Here is a 7,989-nt window from a genome sequence, read left to right on the forward strand (position 1 = left end):
CCTGGGGAGTAGTGCACACTTTCGGGAAAATTTGGCTGGAACGGGGGTTTACTCACAACTGCTGGGAAGGAGGTGAAAGCTCGGCAACTGATAGAGGGGATGATGGAAGCTCTTCAAGAACCCGACAGGATTGCAGTGGTGCATGTAATGGGACATCAGAAGGGGGACTTGATGGAGGCAAGAGGGAACCGACTTGCTGATCGAGTAGCAAAGGAGGCAGCGGAGGGTGTCCCCATTGCCATCATGATTGCAATCCCCCAAATAGAAGAACCTCCGGCTTGGGCGCTGGGGAAGTTGGACGAGGTGCTGCTGGAAAGGGAAGGTTGCAGGGAGGAAGCAGGTCATTGGAGGGGACCCCAGTAGTGAGCCGTGCTGACATGAGGGGGATGGTGGAGAAACTGCACGAAGGGTCTCACGGGGGGTGCAGGCTTTGATAGACACTGTAAAGCCGTGGTACTGGAGCCTGGGGGTTCGATGGGAACTCCACACCCCTTGGCATCCTGAATCCAGTGGGAAAGTGGAAAGGGTTAACGGGGTATTGAAGCAACATCTCACCAAACTGGGATTGGAAACAGGGCTACCTTGGACAAAGACACTTGCGGTTGCCCTGCTTCGAATGCGGACAGCCCCTCGCAAGGATGTGGGGGTCTCCCCGTTCGAGCTGATGATGGGAAGACCTTTCCTGGCTCCAATGGGAGAGCCTATCCCCGAGCTAAAGGATGCCTTCCTAAGAAAGTATCTCTTGGTACTGTCACAATCTCTCTTGTCTCTAAGAAAACAGGGACTCCTCGCTCAACGGCCCCCTTGCTGGAAGACCAACACCCCCACAAGCCAGAGGATTGGGTCCTGATAAAGACGTGGAAGGATGAGAAGCTGAAACCGTCTTGGGAGGGACCATACCAAGTTCTCCTGACAACTGAATCAGCGGTTCGGACCCGACAGGGGGTTGGACCCACTACCATCGGGTTAAGCGAGCTCCCGACCCCCGACCGTGGACTGCCCAACCGGGAGACGGACTCAAAGTAAAACTTAAAAGGAACTGAACTAAGACAGGGGAGGAGATGACCAACATAAAGGCTTGCATCCAGGTTATTCTGTTATGTCACTGCTTAGATGCTCTACAGCACAGCTCTAACAACAATTTTTTTTGTAGAATTGGCACAGACAGCTTTGAACAGCTCAACTTTTTGTGTGGGGCAACTCTTGACTGTGAATGGTGTCACTTCCACCTGTTTCTTTGGAATGCCCATCAGCTTGGAAGCATTGAAGAATGTTACTCAGATAGCGAATATTGACATCACTGGGGATGATCCCCCGTGGGGGGGGATGTTCTATCATTCTGGGTCTACTCCCACACCAAGACCCTGGACTGATCAAAGGCAAATGGCTCTAAATCTCTTGGGGATAACCAATGCAACTCAATGTGTATATTTCAACAATACCCAGAACCGTACCCACCCATTGCCCTCAAAAGGTCCTGGTTTCACTTGTGGAGGGGTCTATAATATCCCTTACGCCTCAACCCCTCTATACCTACCTAAAGGTTTCTTTTTGTTGTGTGGACATGAAGCTTATACCTATGTTCCAGCATATAGTTCAGGGGGCCCTTGTGCCGTAGGGCGCCTGACCTCTCTATATGCCCTGCCTCCGATGCAAGCGCACCCATCAAAAGAAAAAAAAAGAAAAAGGGAGCTGCCATCTGATTGTGAGAGTGATGTGACACTCTTGTCCAAAACAGAAGCCATGGCTCCGGCCCTCTCCTTAGTAGGGGTTCCTGCACTAAGCGGAAGAACTTATCTGGACCTAAGGAAGGTGGCCTGCCTCCTGGCTTAAAGTGTCAACCTTACATCCTCTCTCATTGCAGCTCTCACTGAAGAAGTCACTGAGATCAGGAGGGCGGTCATTCAAAATTGGATAGCTATAGACTATCTCCTATTAAGGGCAGGACAAGGCTGTGAATCTTTTCAAGGTCTTTGTCGCTTTAACCTAACCAACAATGAGAATTATATTGAAGCAAAACTAGCCAAGTTGAAGACCTTAGCCTCTCGCATATCCGAGGATCCAGAGGGATGGAATTGGTCGTGGCTCACTAGTTGGTTACCTAACTTTGCTTGGTTAAAACAACTTTCTGTGCTAGCTATTGGCTTCATTGCCTTACTGGTCCTAGTATGTTGCTTAATGCAATGCCTCCCTGCTTGTGGGAATTACCTGTCCCAGTGTGTGAAGCCCTGGGTCCGGGACGAGGGAGCAATCCTGTTAGCCAGGTTTGAGGCCCAACAGAGGCGTGAAAAGAAAAAGGGGGGATTGTGAGAAGGCAGGGAGAAGTGAGGGCCTCAAACGAACCATGTTTGCTAGGGGAGAGCGCTGTGCACCATGGGGCAGCCTTGGGGGGACAGCAGGAGGGAGGAAATACTGTAGGCAGAAGGCACGTTCGCACCAGAGTGAAGAGAAACGGCAGGGGGCGGCTCTTGGGTCAAGTGGGTATTGCAATGTGTATTGCGCTGATTGGATTTGGAAAGTGGAATGTCTGCAGTTTTGCGGTTAATTAGCGGCGCTCCAGGGCGGTAAAAAAGGTGAGATTGTGAGCCAAGCCCTCTTAGGAGGGGGAGGACAGATAGGTGGTATAAAAAAACCTGTCAGACCTTGTTTCGGGGTTCCTCCATTGCTGCGGGAGGGACCCACCTTTGCAAACGTGCCCAATAAAAAACTTCTGTCTACTGGACAACCGAACCCGTGTCTGTCATTTTCTGACACAAGGAATACAAATTAATCCCGCTCCCAGACAGAGAAATAAAAATATTAATTGTTTTACCCAGGCCTTCAATCTCCTCTGCTCAGGGGGGTCCTTTTGCAGTTTCCAGGGCAGAGCAGCTGAAGTGGGTGGGGGCTGGGCCCTCTGAATTTGCCAGTAATAATAACAGTTTATCAAATTTCTGTGCCGCCCGACTGCCAGCGACTCAGATGGCACAAAAGAGCTGGGGGAGCTGATGATCTCCTGGCACAGGGCTTCTCAGCCTTGGCCACTTTAAGATGTCTGGAGTTCAGCTCCCAGAGTTCCCCCTTGCCAAGGGTGAGAAACACCCTGTTAGGAGAGCAGACCTTCAAAACGCTCTGAGAGAGACAAACAACCTGAAAATAACACAGCAAGTACTTTTCTGCTCTTGCACAAGCACCTTCCGCGGTTCCCGCCCCTTGAAGAGTTGCCTGCGAGGGAGACAGTTTTAACTCAGGCCGCTTTTCTCAGCCATCGGCAACTGGAGCCCTCCAGAGGCACTAGACCTGAACTCCCATCATCCTCTGCCGCCAGGACCCGTAGCCAACCCCCACCTCTGCATCTGGAGGCTGCTCTCTGGAGCTGATGGCCTGCTGTGAAACGCGTCCGCTGCAAACAAAGCGGCTCTGCGAGCAGCGCAGGAAGGTGAATCGGGGAAGTCAGGCCAGAGGAGCGAAGCGACTCCGCTCTCCGGGGGCAGCAGGGGGCGCTGCAGCACGACCCACACCCAGGCGGGGCGGAGGCGCGGTCAGCGCCCGGGGCCCTTGCCTGAAACTCTTGCAAACTGTCCGCCTTTGTCCGGGCAAAAGAGGACGTTGCCACGCCTTTTGACGGCTTGGGAGCCTCACCGAGAAACACGCTGCTCCCCGCCCTGGGACTTCCATTTCAAGACGGGCCCCGGAAGAGCCCGGGTCAAAGTTTTCTGGCTTGTCCTGCCTTTCCCCGCCGGGACCCCCGAGGCCTCCCAGTCGTTCTGATGGAAGGCCTGGGCCGATCCGGTGCTTTTGGCCCGGGTGGACGGGAGGTGATGGCCCAAGCAAAGCAGAGCCAAACCGGGGGATCTGTCGGGGGAGCGATCGCGTCCGAGGGGGGGGCGGGGAGAACCCCGACCTCTCCTTGCCCTGGAAGCCCCCAGCTGGGAGGAGCAGCAAGGAAAGCCCTCCAGGCCCAGAAGGAAGAGACCCGCCCCACCGGATCCACTTTGGGGGCAGAAAAGCCTTTGATGGGCTGGTACATCTTAACCCAGAGCAACAGTAGAGTCACGGCCACCTCCCTTTTCTTCTTGGAGATACACTGTGTGCACAAGTATTAGGCAAGTGAGTATTTTGACCATATCATCATTTTTATGCATATTTTCCACCTCCAAGCTGTATAAACCTGAATGCTTATGGGATATAAGCATATCAGGTGATGTGTGTTTGTGTAATGAGGGAGGGTGTGGCCTAAGGAGGTCAACACCCTATATCTATCAAGGTGTGCATAATTATTAGGCAGCTTCTTTTGCTCTGGCAAAATGGGCCAAAAAAGAGATTTAACTGACTCTGAAAAGTCAAACATTGTAAAAAGTCTTTCAGAGGGATGCAGCACTCTTGAAATTGCTAAGATATTGGGGCGTGACCGCAGAACCATCAAACGTATTGTTGCAAATAGTCAACAGAGTCGCAAGAAAGGTGTTGAGAAGAAAAGACGCACATTAACTGCCAAAGATTTGAGAAGAATCAAACGTGAAGCTACCAGGAACCCATTATCCTCCAGCGCTGCCATGTTCCAGAACTGCAGCCTCCCTGGAGCGCCCAGAAGTGCAAGGGGTTCAGTGCTCAGAGACATGGCCAAGGGAAGGAAGGCTGAAACTCGACCACCACTGAACAAGACACATGATTTGAAACGGCAAGACTGGGCCAAGAAATATCCGAAGACAGATTTTTCAAAGGGTTGATGGACTGATGAGATGAGAGTGACCCTTGACGGACCAGATGGATGGGCCCGTGGCTGGATCAGTAACGGGCACAGAGCTCCACTTCGACTCAGGCGCCAGCCGGGTGGAGGGGGGGACTGGTATGGGCTGGTATTGTTACAGATGAGCTAGTTGGACCTTTTCAGGTTGAAGATGGATTCACAATCAACTCCCAAACCTACTGCCAGTTTTTAGAAGACACTTTCTTCAAGCAGTGGTACAGGAAAAAGTCTGCATCTTTCAAGAAGACCATGATGTCTATGCAGGACAATGCTCCATCGCATGCATCGAAGTACTTCATTGCATGACTAGCCAGTAAAGGCCTCAAAGATGAAAGAATAATGACAGGGCCCCCTTCCTCACCTGACCTAAACCCTATTGAGAACTTGTGGGCCCTTCTCAAATGGGAGATTTACGGTGAAGGAAAACAGGACACCTCTCTGAACAGTGTCTGGGAGGCTGTGGTTGCTGCAGCACAAAAAGTTGATTGTCAACAGATCAAGAAACTGACAGACTCCATGAATGGAAGGCTTATGACTGTTATTGCAAAGAAGGGTGGCTATATTGGTCACTGATTTTTTGTTGGAAATGTCAGAAATGTTTATTGTAAATTTTGAGTTGTTTATTATTCTCACTTTAACAGATGAAAATAAACGAGTGAGAAGGGGGAAATTTCATTTTTCATTTAGTTGCATAATAATTCTGCACACTAATATTTGCCCAATAATTCTGCACATATAGGTATGCTCCTACGAAAGCCAAAACCTCATTTTTACTTTCTTAAATATTCAGGTTTGAGGTTTATTAACATTTTGGATTGACCGAGAGCACTGTAGTTGTTCAATAATGAAATTCATCCTCAAAAATACAACTTGCCTAATAATTGTGCATGCAGTGTAAACTAGCTAGAAGTTTTACATACCAGCCTTATTCAGCTAGGGAAAGATAGAAGGGAAGAGGCTTCAAGATTTAGCAAGGAGCCACATTTAATAGCAAAAATGTACAAATTATTGTTGAGAGAAATAATGGTTGAAGAACAAGTTAAAGAATGCATGATTAAATGGGCAAAAAATATTGGACATAATATACATATGTAGCAATGGGAAAATATGTGGTCTAAAGAATTAAAATTTACTTTATGTTATAACTTGAAAGAAAATTTCTATAAAATGATGTATCGATGGTATATGACACCCCAAAGACTATCAAAGATGTATGGGACAATTTCCAACGTTTGTTGGAAATGTAACCAACAAGAGGGGTCATTTTACCATATGTGGTAGACATGTAAAATTGCAAAGAAATTTTGGACTCAGATGCAAACGTTGATGCAGAGCATACTACAAATACAGAACCCATTTAAACCAGAACTATTCCTGTTGGGGATAATGGACTTTCAAATAGGAAAACATCTTATTAGAATTACTCAATACATGATTACCGCAGCAAGATTTCTTTATGCACAATTTTGGAAAACCCAGACACTACCAACAATACAAGAATGGTTGTTAAAACTGATGGATATGGCAGAAAATGATAAACTGACTTGCTTATTAAAAGAAAACTCAAACAACTATTACCTTAAAGAATGGAAACCATTGATGGACTATTTGCAAAATGCAGGTGGGGTGAAGCTTACATGGGGATTTGAAGATTAGACTATAAATGTAATGGGATATGTTTAGACAAAGAATTATTCCTATTTAATGTATTAAAAACCAGCACTTATTATTTCTAAGACCAGAGATAGATCGGAAGTTATCTACTTTTCATATCTTTTTTTCTTTTACTTTACCTCACTTTTCCTTTTCCTTTTCTTTATATTTTGTAATTCAAATTTTCTTTCTCATTTCTAACTTTTAAATATGTATCTTTAAAATCTTAATAGTATAAAAAAAAAAGATTTAGCAAGGAGCCCAACTAGGGGTCTGAATAATTGACTGCTGATTGCCTATTGCTTGCTAATGATCACATGCTTTTTTTCCACACGTGCATAAAGGCTATATTAATTTATGTGTTGTTGGCCACAAGAGTGGCGGGTTCATCCACCCAACGTGCAAGGTCCAATCAGCACATCGAGTCGGAGAATTCTTTATTCTTTTTACTGAAGCACTTCAGCAAAACGGTCCCGTCTCTCCAAGGAGAGGAACCCTGAGCAAAGTGTTACATCAGTCTTTATACTTTTCAGAAATAGGGAAGTAGGCAGTAAAAAAACACGATTGGATACACTGTTGCGCAGACGCACTTGATTCCATGTTACCTAGTAACATCCCATAATAACTTTAGCACGTTCGATGTTTTCCAAAGTTTCCACCTGAGGGGTGTGCGTTGTGCTATGTTCATTAGCTTTTGGTTACACGAGGGTCGTAGGGGGTCTCCGAATGCCTCAGAAGCAGCCCTCTCCCCCTTTTCAAGGTGCGGCTTCTCTCCTTGCTGCCAGACATCGGCTGCGCCACCCACATCCTCTTGAAGCTCAACCACAAGCGTTTTGCAGCGTGCTCTAGTAAATATGCTCTAACAATATTCTGCCACGTAGAGGGGCTCTCAGCTTCTGACTTGGGTCCCGAGAGTGCCTCTTGATTGCTGTACAGAATCAACAGGTTGCACTTTCCCCACTTGTGTGTGATTTTTGGCTCTTCGCGCCAGGTGAAAGGATCCCAGCCTTTGACGGGGCCAATCCATCGCTTGGCCAACCCTTTTGGCCAGCCTCCTCCGCCTGATTCTCCCGGAGAAGCTGCTCTTCAATTCAAGGATGTTCTCCCCGGTTTTCAAGTCCTCCCTTCACTTTCCTTGCTCTGGTGACAGGAACAGCCTTTGGTCGAGCAGAAAACAAAGGTTTTCCCTGTCTTTGCAGAAATCATCCTGTCTAGTTGCCATTAAAATACTGGGAATTGGAGAATTTTAGACCCATATTTATCATAGAATTTAGTGAAGGGGGGGGTTGTCTTTGCAGCCTCGCTAGAAAGACACCATTAGCTCGAAGTGGGAGGGACACGTAGGTAGGATACCTTGAGGGTATTCAGGGAAGGGTCTACAGCCACCCTGAGGGTCTCCGGGAAAGGGTCTACAGCCAAACCGGTTCAAACTGTTCAAACTGCTTTGTCCCTGTAAACTATAAAAACTGAGCTTGCATTTCCGGTGGGGTGGCAAAACCCTGGCATAGTTGCTGCCTATGCGTTGGGTTATTGAGCACCCAGCTTCCTTTACTCGGCCGAATAAAAAGCTGTTTCTTTCTAAGAGCCTCCTCCTGAATTCTTGGCAT

Source organism: Python bivittatus, unplaced genomic scaffold (assembly GCF_059951505.1).
Source record: "Python bivittatus isolate LINGU-HERP-01145 unplaced genomic scaffold, Pbiv_v1 ctg000810_np1212, whole genome shotgun sequence".
NCBI lineage: Eukaryota > Metazoa > Chordata > Lepidosauria > Squamata > Pythonidae > Python > Python bivittatus.